General features: G+C 43.8%; 2 long non-coding RNA genes across 2 annotated transcripts in view; both read left to right on the top strand.

Moving 5' to 3' along the window:
- LOC307181264 overlaps positions 1–25,052 on the top strand; it is a 102,268-nt gene that overhangs the window by 12,957 nt on the left and 64,259 nt on the right. The gene's annotated exons all lie outside the window — the stretch shown is intronic.
- Positions 1,303–25,052, top strand: LOC307181265. The gene is made up of 3 exons (XR_013826261.1): positions 1,303–1,388; positions 15,501–15,586; positions 24,976–25,052. It is a non-coding gene; the product is annotated as an uncharacterized lncRNA (long non-coding RNA).

Raw genomic sequence — 25,052 nt, 5'->3', positions numbered from 1 at the left:
AGGAAACACCATACACTTCTCCCGAGTGTCTCTTGGCAATTTACATCCCGCCCATCAGCATAACAAGGCTCCCAGTTCTCCATGGCCTGTCCTGCCTTTCTGGATTTTACACTTTTTTCAGATGGCCCTTTTGACTGGGGGGAAGTGAGACTTCATTGTAGTGCAGATTTCCTTTGCAAGCTTGCTTGGTTGGCCAAAAAGGGCGTATGCGTTTTTTCCTGAATATATTCAGGAAAAAACGCATACGCCCTTTTTGGCCAAGTGCATCATTGTGGACGTTCTGCCTCTTTTCCTATGCTTTCAATGCAATTCCAGTCTACCTCCTGAAATCGGTTTCCTGCAATTCTGCCCCGCTTTCAAGTCCTCTTGGCAGCCTTACTTCAGTATATTTTTGGACGATAGCTGTCATTTATAACTCTGCAGGTTTGTGAATTACAGTGCCCCTGAGCTCCTTTCCTCAACTCGCTATCTTTTGAGCTGGCCGCAACACCGCAAGATGGCTTCAGGCCCTAAGCAGGTTCCAGCTCGGCACGCTGAGCCTTTGGTTAATTCCTCTTCCTGGTGGGAAATGAGAGTTAAATTTGCCCGTCCAGACACCTCCAGCTAGTCTCTCATTGGTTCTCGCTAATCCTGTTCATCTTCCGCAGAAATTGCAAACTGGGCCAAACAGGAGGTTAAAGGGACTGACTCTCCAAGTCGGGAGAGTGTTAGTAAAGCGTCTGGAATGTTGCACTCGAGTACCAGGGTACGAAAACTGAGACATATTTGAACACGTCTCCCGATCACATGGTTGATCATACTCTAGGTTCCACATGCATGTTTTAGCTGAAGGAAGAATACCTTAAACCTGGGTAGTTGAAACCCGGGAATGGGTACCATGCAATATGACTTCAAAGGGTCTTCATTTGCTCACCGAACCTCTCCAATCCTATCACTGCTGCGTTTATGCCCCTGTACACATGCTTGATTCTCTTTCGGAGACATAGCAATCCATAGGTTTTAAGATACTTACTAGTCAGGTACATTCTTAGGCGTTTAATATGTGGTTTTGAGTCCATTTCGTTCAGCAAGGAGTAGCTCTTGTCTATTCCATATTTGGCTTAAGGAACTTTATCTGTGCTCATTTCAATCTCTGGTTTTATGCAGCACCCCAACTCACCTTTCCCCTTAAGTAAGCATAAGTTGGTTTTCTAAATTTGAGACCCTGTTCTGTTCTGTAATTCAGTTCCTGTGTAGCCAGGTTTACATTCCTTGTATTAGTGATATCTTATGATGTTTCTTTTTCTGTGTGACTTATTTCAGTTAGAATCATCGTACCTGAATCCACTCATTATGCTGCTATGGGCCTGATGACATAGATTTCATTGCTGAGTGATACTGCATTGTACGTAAGTACCAGAAGTTGTTTATCCATTTTTCACTTTCTGTGATATTGAACTTGTACGGTAAACGAGGTTCTTGTAAACAGAGGCATCCCAAACTTTGGGGTGGCTGTGTCTTTTTGATTTTAATTTCCCTAAGCTATAGGACCATAAGTGGAAGTGCCCTAGGCTCTGTTGCTTTGTTTTTTAGATGTTTCAGGAAACACCATACACTTCTTCCGAGTGGCTGTTGGCAATTTACATCCTGCCCATCAGCATAACAAGGCTCCCAGTTCTCCATGGCCTGTCCTGCCTTTCTGGATTTTACACTTTTTTCAGATGGCCCTTTTGACCGGGGGGAAGTGAGACTTCATTGTAGTGCAGATTTCCTTTGTAAGCTTGCTTGGTTGGCCAAAAAGGGCGTATGCGTTTTTTCCTGAATAAATTCAGGAAAAAACGCATACGCCCTTTTTGGCCAAGTGCATCATTGTGGACGTTCTGCCTCTTTTCCTATGCTTTCAATGCAATTCCAGTCTACCTCCTGAAATCGGTTTCCTGCAATTCTGCCCCGCTTTCAAGTCCTCTTGGCAGCCTTACTTCAGTATATTTTTGGACGATAGCTGTCATTTATAACTCTGCAGGTTTGTGAATTACAGTGCCCCTGAGCTCCTTTCTTCAACTCGCTTTCTTGTGAGCTGGCCGCAACACCGCAGATTGCCTTCAGGCCCTAATCTGGTTCCGGCACGGCACGCTGAGCCTTTGGTTAATTCCTCTTCCTGGTGGGAAATGAGAGTTAAATTTGCCCGTCCAGACACCTCCAGCTAGTCTCTCATTGGTTCTCGCTATTCCTGTTCATCTTCCGCAGAAATTGCAAACTGGGCCAAAGAGGAGGTTAAAGGGACTGACTCTCCAAGTCCGGAGAGTGTTAGTAAAGTGTCTGGAATGTTGCACCCGAGTACCAGGGGAGGAAAACTGAGACATATTTGAACACGTCTACCGATCACATGGTTGATCATACTCTAGGTTCCACATGCATGATTTAGCTGAAGGAAGAATACCTTAAACCTGGGTAGTTGAAAATTGTGGAATGGGTACCATGCAATATTACTTCAAAGGGTCTTCATTTGCTCACCAAACCTCTCCAATCCTATCACTGCTGCGTTTATGCCTCTGTACACATGCTTGACTCTCTTTCGGAGACATAGCAATCCATAGGTTTTAAGATACTTACTAGTCAGGTACATTCTTAGGCGTTTAATATGCGGTGTTGAGTCCATTTCATTGAGCAAGGAGTAGCTCTTGTCTATTCCATATTTGGCTTAAGGATCTTTATCTGTGCTCATTTCAATCTCTTGTTTTATGCAGCACCCAAATTCACCTTTACCCTTAAGCAAGCATAAGTTGGTTTTCTAAATTTGAGACCCTGTTCTGTTCTGTAATTCAGTTCCTGTGTAGCCAAGTTTACATTCCGTGTATTAGTGATATCTTATGATGTTTCTTTTTCTGTGTGACTTATTTCATTTAGAATCATCATACCTGAATCCACTCATTGTGCTGCTAAGGGCCTGATGACATAGATTTCACTGCTGAGTGATATTGCTGTGTAAGTAAATACCACAACTTCTTTATCCATTTTTCACTTTCTGCGATGTTGAACTTGTACTGTAAACGAGGTTCTTGTAAACAGAGACGTTCCAAACTTTGGGGTGGCTGTGTCTTTTTGATTTTAATTTCCCTAAGCTATAGGACCATAAGTGGAAGTGCCCTAGGCTCTGTTGCTTTGTTTTTTAGATGTTTTAGGAAACACCATACACTTCTCCCGAGTTTCTGTTGGCAATTTACATCCCGCCCATCAGCATAACAAGGCTCCCAGTTCTCCATGGCCTTTCCTGCCTTTCTGGATTTTACACTTTTTTCAGATGGCCCTTTTGACCGGGGTGAAGTGAGACTTCATTGTAGGACAGATTTCCTTTGCAAGCTTGCTTGGTTGGCCAAAAAGGGCGTATGCGTTTTTTCCTGAATATATTCAGGAAAAAACGCATACACCCTTTTTGGCCAAGTGCATCATTGTGGACGTTCTGCCTCTTTTCCTATGCTTTCAATGCAATTCCAGTCTACCTCCTGAAATCGGTTTCCTGCAATTCTGCCCCGCTTTCAAGTCCTCTTGGCAGCCTTACTTCAGTATATTTTTGGACGATAGCTGTCATTTATAACTCTGCAGGTTTGTGAATTACAGTGCCCCTGAGTCCCTTTCTTCAACTCGCTTTATTTTGAGCTGGCCGCAACACTGCAGGATGGCTTCAGGCCCTAATCTGGTTCCGGCACGGCACGCTGAGCCTTTGGTTATTTCCTCTTCCTGGTGGGAAATGAGAGTTCAATTTGCCCGTCCAGACACCTCCAGCTAGTCTCTCATTGGTTCTCCCTATTCCTGTTCATCTTCCGCAGAAATTGCAAACTGGCACAAACAGGAGGTTAAAGGCACTGACTCTCCAAGTGGGGAGAGTGTTAGTAAAGCGTCTGGAATGTTGCACCCGAGTACCAGGGGAGGAAAACTGAGACATATTTGAACACGTCTCCCGTTCACATGGTTGATCATACTCTGGGTTCCACATGCATGTTTTAGCTGAAGGAAGAATACCTTAAACCTGGAGAGTTGAGACCCGTGTAATGGGTACCGTGCAATATGACTTCAAAGGGTCTTCATTTGCTCACCGAACCTCTCCAATCCTATCACTGCTGCGTTTATACCCCTGTACACATGCTTGATTCTCTTTCGGAGACATAGCAATCCATAGGTTATAAGATACTTACTAGTCAGGTACATTCTTAGGCGTTTAATATGCGGTGTTGAGTCCATTTCGTTGAGCAAGGAGTAGCTCTTGTCTATTTGGCTTAAGGAAATTTATCTGTGCTCTTTTCAATCTCTGGTTTTATGCAGCACCCCAACTCACCTTTCCCCTTAAGCAAGCATAAGTTGGTTTTCTAAATTTGAGACCCTGTTCTGTTTTGGAATTCAGTTCCTGTGTAGCCAAGTTTACATTCCGTGTATTAGTGATATCTTATGATGTTTCTTTTTCTGTGTGACTTATTTCAGTTAGAATCATCGTACCTGAATCCACTCATTATGCTGCTACGGGCCTGATGACATAGATTTCATTGCTGAGTGATACTGCATTGTACGTAAGTACCGCAAGTTCTTTATCCATTTTTCACTTTCTGTGATATTGAACTTGTACTGTCAACGAGGTTCTTGTAAACAGAGGCGTCCCAAATTTTGGGGTGGCTGTGTCTTTTTGATTTTAATTTCCCTAAGCTATAGGGCCATAAGTGGAAGTGCCCTAGGCCCTGTTGCTTTGTTTTTTAGATGTTTCAGGAAACACCATACACTTCTCCCGAGTGTCTGTTGGCAACTTACATCCCGCCCATCAGCATAACAAGGCTCCCAGTTCTCCATGGCCTGTCCTGCCTTTCTGGATTTTACACTTTTTTCAGATGGCCCTTTTGACCGGGGGGAAGTGAGACTTCATTGTAGTGCAGATTTCCTTTGCAAGCTTGCTTGGTTGGCCAAAAAGGGCGTATGCGTTTTTTCCTGAATATATTCAGGAAAAAACGCATACGCCCTTTTTGGCCAAGTGCATCATTGTGGACGTTCTGCCTCTTTTCCTATGCTTTCAATGCAATTCCAGTCTACCTCCTGAAACCGGTTTCCTGCAATTCTGCCCCGCTTTCAAGTCCTCTTGGCAGCCTTACTTCAGTCTATTTTTGGACGATAGCTGTCATTTATAACTCTGCAGGTTTGTGAATTACAGTGCCCCTGAGCTCCTTTCTTCAACTCGCTTTCTCGTGAGCTGGCCGCAACACTGCATGATGGCTTCAGGCCCTAATCTGGTTCCGGCACGGCACGCTGAGCCTTTGGTTAATTCCTCTTCCTGGTTGGAAATGAGAGTTAAATTTGCCCGTCCAGACACCTCCAGCTAGTCTCTCATTGGTTCTCGCTATTCCTGTTCATCTTCCGCAGAAATTGCAAACTGGGCCAAACAGGAGGTTAAAGGGACTGACTCTCCAAGTCGGGAGAGTGTTAGTAAAGCGTCTGGAATGTTGCACCCAAGTACCAGGGTACGAAAACTGAGACATATTTGAACAAGTCTCCGCATCACATGGTTGATCATACTCTAGGTTCCACATGCATGTTTTAGCTGAAGGAAGAATACCTTAAACCTGGAGAGTTGAGACCCGTGGAATGGGTACCATGCAATATGTCTTCAAAGGGTATTCATTTGCTCACCGAACCTCTCCAAATCTATCACTGCTGCGTTTATGCCCCTGTACACATGCTTGATTCTCTTTTGGAGACATAGCAATCCATAGGTTTTAAGATACTTACTAGTCAGGTACATACTTAGGCGTTTAATATGGGGTGTTGAGTCCATTTCGTTGAGCAAGGAGTAGCTCTTGTCTATTCCATATTTGGCTTAAGGAACTTTATCTGTGCTCATTTCAATCTCTGGTTTTATGCAGCACCCAAACTCACCTTTCCCCTTAAGCAAGCATAAGTTGGTTTTCTAAATTTGAGACCTTGTTCTGTTCTGTAATTCAGTTCCTGTGTAGCCAAGTTTACATTCCGTGTATTGCTGATATCTTATGATGTTTCTTTTTCTGTGTGACTTATTTCAGTTAGAATCATCATACCTGAATCCACTCATTGTGCTGCTAAGGGCCTGATGACATAGATTTCATTGCTGAGTGATACTGCTTGGTAAGTAAATACCACAACTTCTTTATCCATTTTTCACATTCTGCGATGTTGAACTTGTACTGTAAACGAGGTTCTTGTAAACAGAGGCGTCCCAAACTTTGGGGTGGCTGTGTCTTTTTGATTTTCATTTCCCTAAGCTATAGGACCATAAGTGGAAGTGCCCTAGGCTCTGTTGCTTTGTTTTTTGGATGTTTCAGGAAACACCATACACTTCTCCCGAGTGTCTGTTGGCAATTTACATCCCGCCCATCAGCATAACAAGGCTCCCAGTTCTCCATGGCCTGTCCTGCCTTTCTGGATTTTTTACTTTTTTCAGATGTCCCTTTTGACCCGGGGGAAGTTAGACTTCATTGTAGTGCAGATTTCCTTTGCAAGCTTGCTTGGTTGGCCAAAAAGGGCGTATGCGTTTTTTCCTGAATATATTCAGGAAAAAACGCATACGCCCTTTTTGGCCAAGTGCATCATTGTGGACGTTCTGCCTCTTTTCCTATGCTTTCAATGCAATTCCAGTCTACCTCCTGAAATCGGTTTCCTGCAATTCTGCCCCGCTTTCAAGTCCTCTTGGCAGCCTTACTTCAGTCTATTTTTGGACGATAGCTGTCATTTATAACTCTGCACGTTTGTGAATTACAGTGCCCCTGAGCCCCTTTCTTCAACTCGCTTTCTTTTGAGCTGGCCGCAACACCGCAGGATGGCTTCAGGCCCTAATCTGGTTCAGGCACGGCACGCTGAGCCTTTGGTTAATTCCTCTTCCTGGTGGGAAATGAGAGTTAAATTTGCCCGTCCAGACACCTCCAGCTAGTCTCTCATTGGTTCTCGCTATTCCTGTTCATCTTCCGCAGAAATTGCAAACTGGGCCAAACAGGAGGTTAAAGGGACTGACTCTCCAAGTCGGGAGAGTGTTAGTAAAGCGTCTGGAATGTTGCACCCGAGTACCAGGGTACGAAAACTGAGACATATTTGAACAAGTCTCCCGTTCACACGGTTGATCATACTCTAGGTTCCACATGCATGTTTTAGCTGAAGGAAGAGTACCTTAAACCTGGAGAGTTGAGACCCGTGTAATGGGTACCGTGCAATATGACTTCAAAGGGTCTTCATTTGCTCACCGAACCTCTCCAATCCTATCACTCCTGCGTTTATGCCCCTGTACACATGCTTGATTCTCTTTCGGAGACATAGCAATCCATAGGTTTTAAGATACTTACTAGTCAGGTACATTCTTAGGCGTTTAATATGCGGTGTTGAGTCCATTTCGTTGAGCAAGGAGTAGCTCTTGTCTATTCCATATTTGGCTTAAGGAACTTTATCTGTGCTCATTTCAATCTCTGGTTTTATGCAGCACCCCAACTCACCTTTCCCCTTAAGCAAGCATAAGTTGGTTTTCTAAATTTCAGACAGTGTTCTGTTCTGTAATTCAGTTCCTGTGTAGCCAAGTTTACATTCCGTGTATTACTGATATCTTATGATGTTTCTTTTTCTGTGTGACTTATTTCAGTTAGAATCATCATACCTGAATCCACTCATTGTGCTGCTAAGGGCCTGATGACATAGATTTCATTGCTGAGTGATATTGCTTTGTAAGTAAATACCACAACTTCTTTATCCATTTTTCACTTTCTGCGATGTTGAACTTGTACTGTAAACGAGGTTCTTGTAAACAGAGGCGTCCCAAACTTTGGGGTGGCTGTGTCTTTTTGATTTTAATTTCCCTAAGCTATAGGACCATAAGTGGAAGTGCCCTAGGCTCTGTTGCTTTGTTTTTTAGATGTTTCAGGAAACACCATACACTTCTCCTGAGTGTCTGTTGGCAATTTACATCCCGCCCATCAGCATAACAAGGCCCCCTGTTCTCCATGGCCTGTCCTGGCATATTGGATTTTACACTTTTTTCAGATGGCCCTTTTGACCGGGGGGAAGTGAGACTTCATTGTAGTGCAGATTTCCTTTGCAAGCTTGCTTGGTTGGCCAAAAAGGGCGTATGCGTTTTTTCCTGAATATATTCAGGAAAAAACGCATACGCCCTTTTTGGCCAAGTGCATCATTGTGGACGTTCTGCCTCTTTTCCTATGCTTTCAATGCAATTCCAGTCTACCTCCTGAAATCAGTTTCCTGCAATTCTGCCCTGCTTTCAAGTCCTCTTGGCAGCCTTACTTCAGTATATTTTTGGACGATAGCTGTCATTTATAACTCTGCAGGTTTCTGAATTACAGTGCCCCTGAGCTCCTTTCTTCAACTCGCTTTCTTTTGAGCTGGCTGCAACACCGCAGGATGGCTTCAGGCCCTAATCTGGTTCCGGTACGGCACGCTGAGCCTTTGGTTAATTCCTCTTCCTGGTGGGAAATGTGAGTTAAATTTGCCCGTCCAGACACCTCCAGCTAGTCTCTCATTGGTTCTCCCTATTCCTGTTCATCTTCCACAGAAATTGCAAACTGGGCCAAACAGGAGGTTAAAGGGACTGACTCTCCAAGTCGGGAGAGTGTTAGTAAAGCGTCTGGAATTTTGCACCCGAGTAGCAGGGTATGAAAACTGAGACATATTTGAACACATCTCCCGATCACATGGTTGATCATACTCTAGGTTCCACATGCATGTTTTAGCTGAAGGAAGAATACCTTAAACCTGGGTAGTGGAAACCCGTGGAATGGGTACCATGCAATATGACTTCAAAGGGTCTTCATTTGCTCACCGAACCTCTCCAATCCTATCACTGCTGCGTTTATGCCCCTGTACACATGCTTGATTCTCTTTCGGAGTCATAGCAATCCATAGGTTTTAAGATACTTACTAGTCAGGTACATTCTTAGGCGTTTTATATGGGGTGTTGTGTCCATTTCGTTGAGCAAGGAGTAGCTCTTGTCTATTCCATATTTGGCTTAAGGAACTTTATCTGTGCTCATTTCAATCTCTGGTTTTATGCAGCACCCCAACTCACCTTTCCCCTTAAGCAAGCATAAGTTGGTTTTCTAAATTTGAGACCCTGTTCTGTTTTGGAATTCAGTTCCTGTGTAGCCAAGTTTACATTCCGTGTATTAGTGATATCTTATGATGTTTCTTTTTCTGTGTGACTTATTTCAGTTAGAATCATCGTACCTGAATCCACTCATTATGCTGCTACGGGCCTGATGACATAGATTTCATTGCTGAGTGATACTGCATTGTACGTAAGTACCACAAGTTCTTTATCCATTTTTCACTTTCTGTGATATTGAACTTGTACAGTAAACGAGGTTCTTGTAACCAGAGGCGTCCCAAATTTTGGGGCGGCTGTGTCTTTTTGATTTTAATTTCCCTAAGCTATAGGGCCATAAGTGGAAGTGCCCTAGGCTCTGTTGCTTTGTTTTTTAGATGTTTCAGGAAACACCATACACTTCTCCCGAGTGTCTGTTTGCAACTTACATCCCGCCCATCAGCATAACAAGGCTCCCAGTTCTCCATGGCCTGTCCTGCCTTTCTGGATTTTACACTTTTCTCAGATGGCCCTTTTTGACCGGGGGAAAGTGAGACTTCATTGTAGTGCAGATTTCCTTTGCAAGCTTGCTTGGTTGGCCAAAAAGTGCGTTTGCGTTTTTTCCTGAATATATTCAGGAAAAAACGCATACGCCCTTTTTGGCCAAGTGCATCATTGTGGACGTTCTGCCTCTTTTCCTATGCTTTCAATGCAATTCCAGTCTACCTCCTGAAATCGGTTTCCTGCAATTCTGCCCCGATTTCAAGTCCTCTTGGCAGCCTTACTTCAGTATATTTTTGGACGATAGCTGTCATTTATAACTCTGCAGGTTTGTGAATTACAGTGCCCCTGAGCTCCTTTCTTCAACTCGCTTTCTTGTGAGCTGGCCGCAACACTGCAGGATGGCTTCAGGCCCTAATCTGGATCCGGCACGGCACGCTGAGCCTTTGGTTAATAACTCTTCCTGGTGGGAAATGTGAGTTAAATTTGCCCGTCCAGACACCTCCAGCTAGTCTCTCATTGGTTCTCGCTATTCCTGTTCATCTTCCGCAGAAATTGCAAACTGGGCCAAACAGGAGGTTAAAGGGACTGACTCTCCAAGTCGGGAGAGTGTTAGTAAAGCGTCTGGAATGTTGCACCCGAGTACCAGGGTACGAAAACTGAGACATATTTGAACACGTCTTCCGATCACATGGTTGATCATACTCTAGGTTCCACATGCATGTTTTAGCTGAAGGAAGAATACCTTAAACCTGGGTAGTTGAAACCGGTGGAATGGGTACCATGCAATATGACTTCAAAGGGTCTTCATTTGCTCACCGAACCTCTCCAATCCTATCACTGCTGCATTTACGCCCCTGTACACACGCTTGATTCTCTTTCGGAGACATAGCAATCCATAGGTTTTAAGATACTTACTAGTCAGGTACATTCTTAGGCGTTTTATATGGGGTGTTGAGTCCATTTCGTTGAGCAAGGAGTAGCTCTTGTCTATTCCATATTTGGCTTAAGGAACTTTATCTGTGCTCATTTCAATCTCTGGTTTTATGCAGCACCCCAACTCACCTTTCCCCTTAAGCAAGCATAAGTTGGTTTTCTAAATTTGAGACCCTGTTCTGTTTTGGAATTCAGTTCCTGTGTAGCCAAGTTTACATTCCGTGTATTAGTGATATCTTATGATGTTTCTTTTTCTGTGTGACTTATTTCAGTTAGAATCATCGTACCTGAATCCACTCATTATGCTGCTACGGGCCTGATGACATAGATTTCATTGCTGAGTGATACTGCATTGTACGTAAGTACCACAAGTTCTTTATCCATTTTTCACTTTCTGTGATATTGTACTTGTACGGTAAACGAGGTTCTTGTAAACAGAGGCGTCCCAAACTTTGGGGTGGCTGTGTCTTTTTGATTTTAATTTCCCTAAGCTATAGGACCATAAGTGGAAGTGCCCTAGGCTCTGTTGCTTTGTTTTTTAGATGTTTCAGGAAACACCATACACTTCTCCTGAGTGTCTGTTGGCAATTTACATCCCGCCCATCAGCATAACAAGGCTCCCAGTTCTCCATGGCCTGTCCTGCCTTTCTGGATTTTACACTTTTTTCAGATGGCCCTTTTGACCGGGGGAAAGTGAGACTTCATTGTAGTGGAGATTTCCTTTGCAAGCTTGCTTGGTTGGCCAAAAAGGGCGAATGCGTTTTTTCCTGAATATATTCAGGAAAAAACGCATACGCCCTTTTTGGCCAAGTGCATCATTGTGGACGTTCTGCCTCTTTTCCTATGCTTTCAATGCAATTCCAGTCTACCTCCTGAAATCGGTTTCCTGCAATTCTGCCCCGCTTTCAAGTCCTCTTGGCAGCCTTACTTCAGTATATTTTTGGACGATAGCTGTCATTTATAACTCTGCAGGTTTGTTACTTACAGTGCCCCTGGGCTCCTTTCTTCAACTCGCTTTCTTGTGACCTGGCCGCAACACCGCAGGACGGCTTCAGGCCCTAATCGGGTTCCGGCACACCACGCTGAGCCTTTGGTTAATTCCTCTTCCTGGTGGGAAATGAGAGTTAAATTTGCCCGTCCAGACAACTCCAGCTAGTCTCTCGTTGGTTCTTGCTATTCCTGTTCATCTTCTGCAGAAATTGCAAACTGGGCCAAACAGGAGTTTAAAGGGACTGACTCTCCAAGTGGGGAGAGTGTTAGTAAAGCGTCTGGAATGTTGCACCCGATTACCAGGGTACGAAAACTGAGACATATTTGAACACGTCTCCCGGTCACATGGTTGATCATAATCTAGGTTCCACATGCATGTTTTAGCTGAAGGAAGAATACCTTAATCCTGGGTTGTTGAAACCCGTGGAATGGGTACCATGCAATATGACTTCAAAGGGTCTTCATTTGCTCACCGAACCTCTCCAATCCTATCACTGCTGCGTTTATGCCCCTGTACACGTGCTTGATTCTCTTTCGGAGACATAGCAATCCATAGGTTTTAAGATACTTACTAGTCAGGTACATTCTTAGGCGTTTAATATGTGGTGTTGAGTCCATTTCGTTGAGCAAGGAGTAGCTCTTGTCTATTTGGCTTAAGGAAATTTATCTGTGCTCATTTCAATCTCTGGTTTTATGCAGCACCCCAACTCACTTTTACCCTTAAGCAAGCATAAGTTGGTTTTCTAAATTTGAGACCCTGTTCTGTTTGGAATTCAGTTCCTGTGTAGCCAAGTTTACATTCCGTGTATTAGTGATATCTTATGATGTTTCTTTTTCTGTGTGACTTATTTCAGTTAGAATCATCGTACCTGAATTCACTGATTATGCTGCTATGGGCCTGATGACATAGATTTCATTGCTGAGTGATACTGCATTGTACGTAAGTACCACAAGTTCTTTATCCATTTTTCACTTTCTGTGATATTGAACTTGTACGGTAAACGAGGTTCTTGTAAACAGAGGCGTCCCAAACTTTGGGGTGGCTGTGTCTTTTTGATTTTAATTTCCCTAAGCTATAGGACCATAAGTGGAAGTGCCCTAGGCTCTGTTGCTTTGTTTCTTAGATGTTTCAGGAAACAACATACACTTCTCCCGAGTGTCTGTTGGCAATTTACATCCCGCCCATCAGCATAACAAGGCTCCCAGTTCTCCATGGCCTGTCCTGCCTTTCTGGATTTTACACGTTTTTCAGATGGCCCTTTTGACCGGGGGGAAGTGAGACTTCATTGTAGTGCAGATTTCCTTTGCAAGTTTGCTTGGTTGGCCAAAAAGGGCGTATGCGTTTTTTCCTGAATATATTCAGGAAAAAACGCATACGCCCTTTTTGGCCAAGTGCATCATTGTGGACGTTCTGCCTCTTTTCCTATGCTTTCAATGCAATTCCAGTCTACCTCCTGAAATCGGTTTCCTGCAATTCTGCCCCGCTTTCAAGTCCTCTTGGCAGCCTTACTTCAGTATATTTTTGGACGATAGCTGTCATTTATAACTCTGCAGGTTTGTTACTTACAGTGCCCTTGGGCTCCTTTCTTCAACTCGCTTTCTTGTGACCTGGCCGCAACACCGCAGGATGGCTTCAGGCCCTAATCGGGTTCCGGCACACCACGCTGAGCCTTTGGTTAATTCCTCTTCCTGGTGGGAAATGAGAGTTAAATTTGCCCGTCCAGACAACTCCAGCTAGTCTCTCGTTGGTTCTTGCTATTCCTGTTCATCTTCTGCAGAAATTGCAAACTGGGCCAAACAGGAGTTTAAAGGGACTGACTCTCCAAGTGGGGAGAGTGTTAGTAAAGCGTCTGGAATGTTGCACCCGATTACCAGGGTACGAAAACTGAGACATATTTGAACACGTCTCCCGGTCACATGGTTGATCATAATCTAGGTTCCACATGCATGTTTTAGCTGAAGGAAGAATACCTTAATCCTGGGTTGTTGAAACCCGTGGAATGGGTACCATGCAATATGACTTCAAAGGGTCTTCATTTGCTCACCGAACCTCTCCAATCCTATCACTGCTGCGTTTATGCCCCTGTACACGTGCTTGATTCTCTTTCGGAGACATAGCAATCCATAGGTTTTAAGATACTTACTAGTCAGGTACATTCTTAGGCGTTTAATATGTGGTGTTGAGTCCATTTCGTTGAGCAAGGAGTAGCTCTTGTCTATTTGGCTTAAGGAAATTTATCTGTGCTCATTTCAATCTCTGGTTTTATGCAGCACCCCAACTCACTTTTACCCTTAAGCAAGCATAAGTTGGTTTTCTAAATTTGAGACCCTGTTCTGTTTGGAATTCAGTTCCTGTGTAGCCAAGTTTACATTCCGTGTATTAGTGATATCTTATGATGTTTCTTTTTCTGTGTGACTTATTTCAGTTAGAATCATCGTACCTGAATTCACTCATTATGCTGCTATGGGCCTGATGACATAGATTTCATTGCTGAGTGATACTGCATTGTACGTAAGTACCACAAGTTCTTTATCCATTTTTCACTTTCTGTGATATTGAACTTGTACGGTAAACGAGGTTCTTGTAAACAGAGGCGTCCCAAACTTTGGGGTGGCTGTGTCTTTTTGATTTTAATTTCCCTAAGCTATAGGACCATAAGTGGAAGTGCCCTAGGCTCTGTTGCTTTGTTTCTTAGATGTTTCAGGAAACAACATACACTTCTCCCGAGTGTCTGTTGGCAATTTACATCCCGCCCATCAGCATAACAAGGCTCCCAGTTCTCCATGGCCTGTCCTGCCTTTCTGGATTTTACACGTTTTTCAGATGGCCCTTTTGACCGGGGGGAAGTGAGACTTCATTGTAGTGCAGATTTCCTTTGCAAGTTTGCTTGGTTGGCCAAAAAGGGCGTATGCGTTTTTTCCTGAATATATTCAGGAAAAAACGCATACGCCCTTTTTGGCCAAGTGCATCATTGTGGACGTTCTGCCTCTTTTCCTATGCTTTCAATGCAATTCCAGTCTACCTCCTAAAATCGGTTTCCTGCAATTCTGCCCCGCTTTCAAGTCCTCTTGGCAGCCTTACTTCAGTATATTTTTGGACGATAGCTGTCATTTATAACTCTGCAGTTTTGTGAATTACAGTGCCCCTGAGCCCCTTTCTTCAACTCGCTTTCTTTTGAGCTGGCCGCAACACCGCAGGATGGCTTCAGGCCCTAATCTGGTTCCGGCACGGCACACTGAGCCTTTGGTTAATTCCTCTTCCTGGTGGGAAATGAGAGTTAAATTTGCCCGGCCAGACACCTCCAGCTAGTCTCTCATTGGTTCTCGCTATTCCTGTTCATCTTCCGCAGAAATTGCAAACTGGGCCAAACAGGAGGTTAAAGGGACTGACTCTCCAAGTCGGGAGAGTGTTAGTAAAGCGTCTGGAATTTTGCACCCGAGTAGCAGGGTATGAAAACTGAGACATATTTGAACACGTCTCCCGATCACATGGTTGATCATACTCTAGGTTCCACATGCATGTTTTAGCTGAAGGAAGAATACCTTAAAACTGGGTAGTGGAAACCCGTGGAATGGGAACCATGCAATATGACTTCAAAGGGTCTTCATTTGCTCACCGAACCTCTCCAATCCTATCACTGCTGCATTTACGCCCCTGTACACACGCTTGATTCTCTTTCGGAGACATAGCAATCCATAGGTTTTAAGATACTTACTAGTCAGGTACATTCTTAGGCGTTTTATATGGGGTGTTGAGTCCATTTCGTTGAGCAAGGAGTAGCTCTTGTCTATTCCATATTTGGCTTAAGGAACTTTATCTGTGCTCATTTCAATCTCTGGTTTTATGCAGCACCCCAACTCACCTTTCCCCTTAAGCAAGCATAAGTTGGTTTTCTAAATTTCAGACCCTGTTCTGTTTTGGAATTCAGTTCCTGTGTAGCCAAGTTTACATTCCGTGTATTAGTGATATCTTATGATGTTTCTTTTTCTGTGTGACTTATTTCAGTTAGAATCATCGTACCTGAATGCACTCATTATGCTGCCACGGGCCTGATGACATAGATTTCATTGCTGAGTGATACTGCATTGTACGTAAGTACCACAAGTTCTTTATCCATTTTTCACTTTCTGTGATGTTGAACTTGTACGGTAAACGAGGTTCTTGTAAACAGAGGCGTCCCAAACATTGGGGTGGCTGTGTCTTTTTGATTTTAGTTTCCCTAAGCTATAGGGCCATAAGTGGAAGTGCCCTAGGCTCTGTTGCTTTGTTTTTTAGATGTTTCAGGAAACACCATACACTTCTCCCCAGTTTCTGTTGGCAACTTACATCCCGCCCATCAGCATAACAAGGCTCCCAGTTCTCCATGGCCTGTCCTGCCTTTCTGGATTTTACACTTTTTCAGATGGCCCTTTTGATAGGGGGGAAGTGAGACTTCATTGTAGTGCAGATTTCCTTTGCAAGCTTGCTTGGTTTGCCAAAAAGGGCGTATGCGTTTTTTCCTGAATATATTCAGGAAAAAACGCATACGCCCTTTTTGGCCAAGTGCATCATTGTGGACGTTCTGCCTCTTTTCCTATGCTTTCAATGCAATTCCAGTCTACCTCCTGAAATCGGTTTCCTGCAATTCTGCCCCGCTTTCAAGTCCTCTTGGCAGCCTTACTTCAGTATATTTTTGGATGATAGCTGTCATTTATAACTCTGCAGGTTTGTGAATTACAGTGCCCCTGAGCCCCTTTCTTCAACTCGCTTTCTTTTGAGCTGGCCGCAACACCGCAGGATGGCTTCAGGCCCTAATCTGGTTCCGGCACGGCACGCTGAGCCTTTGGTTAATTCCTCTTCCTGGTGGGAAATGAGAGTTAAATTTGCCCGTCCAGACACCTCCAGCTAGTCTCTCATTGGTTCTCGCTATTCCTGTTCATCTTCCGCAGAAATTGCAAACTGGGCCAAACAGGAGGTTAAAGGGACTGACTGTCCAAGTCGGGAGAGTGTTAGTAAAGCGTCTGGAATGTTGCACCCGAGTACCACGGGAGGAAAACTGAGACATATTTGAACACGTCTCCCGTTCACACGGTTGATCATACTCTGGGTTCCACATGCATGTTTTAGCTGAAGGAAGAATACCTTAAACCTGGAGAGTTGAGACCCGTTTAAAGGGTACCGTGCAATATGACTTCAAAGCGTCTTCATTTGCTCACCGAACCTCTCCAATCCTATCACTGCTGCGTTTATGCCCCTGTACACATGCTTGATTCTCTTTCGGAGACATAGCAATCCATAGGTTTTAAGATACTTACTAGTCAGGTACATTCTTAGGCGTTTAATATGTGGTGTTGAGTCCATTTCGTTGAGCAAGGGGTAGCTCTTGTCTATTCCATATTTGGCTTAAGGAACTTTATCTGTGCTCATTTCAATCTCTGGTTTTATGCAGCACCCCAACTCACCTTTACCCTTAAGCAAGCATAAGTTGGTTTTCTATATTTGAGACCCTGTTCTGTTCTGTAATTCAGTTCCTGTGTAGCCAAGTTTACATTCCGTGTATTACTGATATCTTATGATGTTTCTTTTTCTGTGTGACTTATTTCAGTTAGAATCATCATACCTGAATCCACTCATTGTGCTGCTAAGGGCCTGATGACAGAGATTTCATTGCTGAGTGATATTGTTTTTTAAGTAAATACCACAACTTCTTTATCCATTTTTCACTTTCTGCGATGTTGAACTTGTACTGTCAACGAGGTTCTTGTAAACAGAGGCGTCCCAAACTTTGGGGTGGCTGTGTCTTTTTGATTTTAATTTCCCTAAGCTATAGGACCATAAGTGGAAGTGCCCTAGGCTCTGATGCTTTGTTTTTTAGATGTTTCAGGAAACACCATACACTTCTCCTGAGTGTCTGTTGGCAATTTACATCCCGCCCATCAGCATAACAAGGCTCCCAGTTCTCCATGGCCTGTCCTGCCTTTCTGGATTTTACACTTTTTTCAGATGTCCCTTTTGACCGGGGGGAAGTGAGACTTCATTGTAGTGCAGATTTCCTTTGCAAGTTTGCTTGGTTGGCCAAAAAGGGCGTATGCGTTTTTTCCTGAATATATTCAGGAAAAAACGCATACGCCCTTTTTGGCCAAGTGCATCATTGTGGACGTTCTGCCTCTTTTCCTATGCTTTCAATGCAATTCCAGTCTACCTCCTGAAATCGGTTTCCTGCAATTCTGCCCCGCTTTCAAGTCCTCTTGGCAGCCTTACTTCAGTATATTTTTGGACGATAGCTGTCATTTATAACTCTGCAGGTTTGTGAATTACAGTGCCCCTGAGCTCCTTTCTTCAACTCACTTTCTTGTGACTTGGCCGCTACACAGCATGATGCCTTCAGGCCCTAATCTGGTTCCTACACGGCACGCTGAGCCTTTGGTTATTTCCTCTTCCTGGTGGGAAATGAGAGTTAAATTTGCCCGTCCAGACACCTCCAGCTAGTCTCTCATTGGTTCTCCCTATTCCTGTTCATCTTCCGCAGAAATTGCAAACTGGGCCAAACAGGAGGTTAAAGGCGCTGACTCTCCAAGTGGGGAGAGTGTTAGTAAAGCGTCTGGAATGTTGCACCCGAGTACCACGGGAGGAAAACTGAGACATATTTGAACACGTCTCCCGTTCACACGGTTGATCATACTCTGGGTTCCACATGCATGTTTTAGCTGAAGGAAGAATACCTTAAACCTGGAGAGTTGAGACCCGTTTAAAGGGTACCGTGCAATATGAATTCAAAGCGTCTTCATTTGCTCACCGAATCTCTCCAATCCTATCACTGCTGCGTTTATGCCCCTGTACACATGCTTGATTCTCTTTCGGAGACATAGCAATCCATAGGTTTTAAGATACTTACTAGTCAGGTACATTCTTAGGCGTTTAATATGTGGTGTTGAGTCCATTTCGTTGAGCAAGGAGTAGCTCTTGTCTATTCCATATTTGGCTTAAGGAACTTTATCTGTGCTCATTTCAATCTCTGGTTTTATGCAGCACCCCAACTCACCTTTACCCTTAAGCAAGCATAAGTTGGTTTTCTAAATTTGAGACCCTGTTCTGTTCTGTAATTCAGTTCCTGTGTAGCCAAGTTTACATTCCGTGTATTACTGATATCTTATGATGTTTCTTTTTCTGTGTGACTTATTTCAGTTAGAATCATCATACCTGAATCCACTCATTGTGCTGCTAAGGGCCTGATGACATAGATTTCATTGCTGAGTGATATTGCTTTGTAAGTAAATACCACAAGTTCTTTATCCATTTTTCACTTTCTGCGATGTTGAACTTGTACTGTAAACGAGGTTCTTGTAAACAGAGGCTTCCCAAACTTTGGGAGGGCTGTGTCTTTTTGATTTTAATTTCCCTAAGCTATAGGACCATAAGTGGAAGTGCCCTAGGCTCTGTTGCTTTGTTTTTTAGATGTTTCAGGAAACACCATACACTTCTCCCGAGTGTCTGTTGGCAATTTACATCCCGCCCATCAGCATAACAAGGCTCCCAGTTCTCCATGGCCTGTCCTGCCTTTCTGGATTTTACGCTTTTTTCAGATGGCCCTTTGACCGGGGGGAAGTGAGACTTCATTGTAGTGCAGATTTCCTTTGCAAGCTTGCTTGGTTGGCCAAAAAGGGCGTATGCGTTTTTTCCTGAATATATTCAGGAAAAAACGCATATGCCCTTTTTGGCCAAGTGCATCATTGTGGATGTTCTGCCTCTTTTCCTATGCTTTCAATGCAATTCCAGTCTACCTCCTGAAATCGGTTTCCTGCAATTCTGCCCCGCTTTCAAGTCCTCTTGGCAGCCTTACTTCAGTATATTTTTGGACGATAGCTGTCATTTATAACTCTGCAGGTTTGTGAATTACAGTGCCCCTGAGCTTTCTTCAACTCGCTTTCTTGTGACCTGGCCGCAACACCGCAGGATGGCTTCAGGCCCTAATCTGGTTCCGGCACGGCACGCTGAGCCTTTGGTTATTTCCTCTTCCTGGTGGGAAATGAGAGTTAAATTTGCCCGTCCAGACACCTCCAGCTAGTCTCTCATTGGTTCTCCCTATTCCTGTTCATCTTCCGCAGAAATTGCAAACTGCGCCAAACAGGAGGTTAAAGGCACTGACTCTCCAAGTGGGGAGAGTATTAGTAAAGCGTCTGGAATGTTGCACCCGAGTACCATGGGACGAGAACGGAGACATATTTGAAGACGTCTCCCTATCAAACGGTTGATCATACTCTAGGTTCCACATGCATGTTTTAGCTGAAGGAAGAATCCCTTAAACCTGGAGAGTTGAGACCCGTGGAATGGGTACCATGCAATATGACTTCAAACTCTCTTCATTTGCTCACCAAACCTCTCCAATCCTATCACTGCTGTGTTTATGCCCCTGTACACACGCTTGTTTCTCTTTCAGAGACATAGCAATCCATAGGTTTTAAGATACTTACTAGTCAGGTACATTCTTAGGCGTTTAATATGCGGTGTTGAGTCCATTTCGTTGAGCAAGGAGTAGCTCTTGTCTATTCCATATTTGGTTTAAGGAACTTTATCTGTGCTCATTTCAATCTCTGGTTTTATGCAGCACCCCAACTCACCTTTACCCTTAAGCAAGCATAAGTTGGTTTTCTATATTTGAGACCCTGTTCTGTTCTGTAATTCAGTTCCTGTGTAGCCAAGTTTACATTCCGTGTATTACTGATATCTTATGATGTTTCTTTTTCTGTGTGACTTATTTCAGTTAGAATCATCATACCTGAATCCACTCATTGTGCTGCTAAGGGCCTGATGACATAGATTTCATTGCTGAGTGATATTGCTTTGTAAGTAAATACCACAACTTCTTTATCCATTTTTCACTTTCTGCGATGTTGAACTTGTACGGTAAACGAGGTTCTTGTAAACAGAGGCGTCCCAAACTTTGGGGTGGCTGTGTCTTTTTGATTTTAATTTCCCTAATCTATAGGACCATAAGTGGAAGTGCCCTAGGCTCTTTTGCTTTGTTTTTTAGATGTTTCAGGAAACACCATACACTTCTCCCGAGTGTCTGTTGGCAATTTACATCCCGCCCATCAGCATAACAAGGCTCCCAGTTCTCCATGGCCTGTCCTGCCTTTCTGGATTTTACGCTTTTTTCAGATGGCCCTTTGACCGGGGGGAAGTGAGACTTCATTTTAGTGCAGATTTCCTTTGCAAGCTTGCTTGGTTGGCCAAAAAGGGCGTATGCGTTTTTTCCTGAATATATTCAGGAAAAAACGCATACGCCCTTTTTGGCCAAGTGCATCATTGTGGACGTTCTGCCTCTTTTCCTATGCTTTCAATGCAATTCCAGTCTACCTCCTGAAATCGGTTTCCGGCAAATCTGCCCCGCTTTCAAGTCCTCTTGGCAGCCTTACTTCAGTATATTTTTGGACGATAGCTGTCATTTATAACTCTGCAGGTTTGTGAATTACAGTGCCCCTGAGCTCCTTTCTTCAACTCGCTTTCTTTTGAGCTGGCCGCAGCACCGCAGGATGGCTTCAGGCCCTAATCTGGTTCCGGCACGGCACGCTGAGCCTTTGGTTATTTCCTCTTCCTGGTGGGAAATGAGAGTTAAATTTTCCCGTCTAGACACCTCCAGGTACTCTCTCATTGGTTCTCGCTATTCCTGTTCATCTTCCGCAGAAATTGCAAACTGGGCCAAACAGGAGGTTAAAGGGACTGACTCTCCAAGTCGGGAGAGTGTTAGTAAAGCATCTGGAATGTTGCACCCGAGTACCAGGGTACGAAAACTGAGACATATTTGAACACGTCTTCCAATCACACGGTTGATCATACTCTAGGTTCCACATGCATGTTTTAGCTGAAGGAAGAATACCTTAAACCTGGGTAGTTGAAACCTGTGGAATGGGTACCATGCAATATGACTTCAAAGGGTCTTCATTTGCTCACCGAACCTCTCCAACCCTATCACTGCTGCGTTTATGCCCCTGTACACACGCTTGATTCTCTTTCGGAGACATAGCAATCCATAGGTTTTAAGATACTTACTAGTCAGGTACATTCTTAGGCGTTTAATATGGGGTGTTGAGACCATTTCGTTGAGCAAGGAGTAGCTCTTGTCTATTCCATATTTGGCTTAAGGATGTTTATCTGTGCTCATTTCAATCTCTGGTTTTATGCAGCACCCCAACTCACCTTTACCCTTAAGCAAGCATAAGTTGGTTTTCTAAATTTGAGACCCTGTTCTGTTTTGGAATTCAGTTCCTGTGTAGCCAAGATTACATTCCGTGTATTACTGATATCTTATGATGTTTCTTTTTCTGTGTGACTTATTTCAGTTAGAATCATCGTACCTGAATCCACTCATTATGCTGCTACGGGCCTGATGACATAGATTTCATTGCTGAGTGATACTGCATTGTACGTAAGTACCACAAGTTCTTTATCCATTTTTCACTTTCTGTGATATTGAACTTGTACGGTAAACGAGGTTCTTGTAAACAGAGCCGTTCTAAACTTTGGGGTGGCTGTGTCTTTTTGATTTTAATTTCCCTAAGCTAATGGACCATAAGTGGAAGTGCCCTAGGCTCTGTTGCTTTGTTTTTTAGATGTTTCAGGAAACACCATACACTTCTCCCGAGTGTCTGTTGGCAATTTACATCCCGCCCATCAGCATAACAAGGCTCCCAGTTCTCCATGGCCTGTCCTGCCTTTCTGGATTTTACACTTTTTTCAGATGTCCCTTTTGACCGGGGGGAAGTGAGACTTCATTGTAGTGCAGATTTCCTTTGCAATTTTGCTTGGTTGGCCAAAAAGGGCGTATGCGTTTTTTCCTGAATATATTCAGGAAAAAACGCATACGCCCTTTTTGGCCAAGTGCATCATTGTGGACGTTCTGCCTCTTTTCCTATGCTTTCAATGCAATTCCAGTCTACCTCCTGAAATCGGTTTCCTGCAATTCTGCCCCGCTTTCAAGTCCTCTTGGCAGCCTTACTTCAGTATATTTTTGGACGAAAGCTGTCATTTATAACTCTGCAGGTTTGTGAATTACAGTGCCCCTGAGCTCCTTTCTTCAAATCGCTTTCTTGGAAAGTGGTCGCAACACCGCAGGATGGCATCAGGCCCTAATCTGGTTCCGGCACGGCACGCTGAGCCTTTGGTTAATTCCTCTTCCTGGTGGGAAATGAGAGTTAAATTTGCCCGTCCAGACACCTCCAGCTAGTCTCTCATTGGTTCTCGCTATTCCTGTTCATCTTCCGCAGAAATGGCAAACTGGGCCAAACAGGAGGTTAAAGGGACTGACTCTCCAAGTCGGGAGATTGTTAGTAAAGCGTCTGGAATGTTGCACCCAAGTACCAGGGTACGAAAACTGAGACATATTTGAACACGTCTCCGGATCACATGGTTGATCATACTCTGGGTTCCACATGCATGTTTTAGCTGAAGGAAGAATACCTTAAACCTGGAGAGTTGAGACCCGTGGAATGGGTACCATGCAATATGACGTCAAAGGGGTCTTCATTTGCTCACCGAATCTCTCCAATCCTATCACTGCTGCGTTTATTCCCCTTTACACATGCTTGATTCTCTTTCGGAGACATAGCAATCCATAGGTTTTAAGATACTTACTAGTCAGGTACATTCTTAGGCGTTTAATATGGGGTGTTGAGTCCATTTCGTTGAGCAAGGAGTAGCTCTTGTCTATTCCATATTTGGCTTAAGAAACTTTATCTGTGCTCATTTCAATCTCTGGTTTTATGCAGCACCCCAACTCACCTTTCCCCTTAAGCAAGCATAAGTTGGTTTTCTAAATTTGAGACCCTGTTCTCTTTTCGAATTCAGTTCCTGTGTAGCCAAGTTTACATTCCGTGTATTACTGATATCTTATGATGTTTCTTTTTCTGTGTGACTTATTTCAGTTAGAATCATCATACCTGAATCCACTCATTGTGCTGCTAAGGGCCTGATGACATAGATTTCATTGCTGAGTAATATTGCTTTGTAAGTAAATACCACAACTTCTTTATCCATTTTTCACTTTCTGTTATGTTGAACTTGTACTGTAAACGAGGGTCTTGTAAACAGAGCCGTTCCAAACTTTGGGGTGGCTGTGTCTTTTTGATTTTAATTTCCCTAAGCTATAGGACCATAAGTGGAAGTGCCCTAGGCTCTGTTGCTTTGTTTTTTAGATGTTTCAGGAAACACCATACACTTCTCCCGAGTGTCTGTTGGCAATTTACATCCCGCCCATCAGCATAACAAGGCTCCCAGTTCTCCATGGCCTGTCCTGCCTTTCTGGATTTTACACTTTTTTCAGATGGCCCTTTTGACAGGGGGGAAGTGAGACTTCATTGTAGTGCAGATTTCCTTTGCAAGCTTGCTTGGTTGTCCAAAAAGGGCGTATGCGTTTTTTCCTGAATATATTCAGGAAAAAACGCATACGCCCTTTTTGGCAAAGTGCATCATTGTGGACGTTCTGCCTCTTTTCCTATGCTTTCAATGCAATTCCAGTCTACCTCCTGAAATCGGTTTCCTGCAATTCTGCCCCGCTTTCAAGTCCTCTTGGCAGCCTTACTTCAGTATATTTTTGGACGATAGCTGTCATTTATAACTCTGCAGGTTTGTGAATTACAGTGCCCCTCAGCTCCTTTCTTCAACTCGCTTTCTTTTGAGCTGGCCGCAACACCGCAGGATGGCTTCAGGCCCTAATCTGGTTCCCGCACGGCACGCTGAGCCTTTGTTTATTTCCTCTTCCTGGTGGGGAATGAGAGTTAAATTTGCCCGTCCAGACACCTCCAGCTAGTCTCTCATTGGTTCTCGCTATTCCTGTTCATCTTCCGCAGAAATTGCAAACTGGGCCAAACAGGAGGTTAAAGGCGCTGACTCTCCAAGTGGGGAGAGTGTTAGTAAAGCGTCTGGAATGTTGCACCCGAGTACCACGGGAGGAAAACTGAGACATATTTGAACACGTCTCCCGTTCACATGGTTGATCATATTCTGGCTTCCACATGCATGTTTTAGCTGAAGGAAGAATACCTTAAAGCTTGGTAGTTGAAACCCGTGGAATGGGTACCATGTAATATGACTTCAAAGGGTCTTCATTTGCTCACCGAACCTCTCCAATCCTATCACTGCTGCGTTTATGCCCCTGTACACATGCTTGATTCTCTTTCGGAGACATAGCAATCCATAGGTTTTAAGATACTTACTAATCAGGTACATTCTTAGGCGTTTAATATGGGGTGTTGAGTCCATTTCGTTGAGCAAGGAGTAGCTCTTGTCTATTCCATATTTGGCTTAAGGAACTTTATCTGTGCTCATTTCAATCTCTGGTTTTATGCAGCACCCCAACTCACCTTTCCCCTTAAGCAAGCATAAGTTGGTTTTCTAAATTTGAGACCCTGTTCTGTTCTGTAATTCAGTTCCTGTGTAGCCAAGTTTACATTCCGTGTATTAGTGATATCTTATGATGTTTCTTTTTCTGTGTGACTTATTTCAGTTAGAATCATCGTACCTGAATCCACTCATTATGCTGCTATGGGCCTGATGACATAGATTTCATTGCTGAGTGATACT

Source organism: Stenella coeruleoalba (genome assembly GCF_951394435.1).
Source record: "Stenella coeruleoalba genome assembly, contig: scaffold_41, whole genome shotgun sequence".
Classification (NCBI taxonomy): Eukaryota; Metazoa; Chordata; class Mammalia; order Artiodactyla; family Delphinidae; genus Stenella; species Stenella coeruleoalba.
This window is presented reverse-complemented; position numbering and strand designations above follow the sequence as displayed.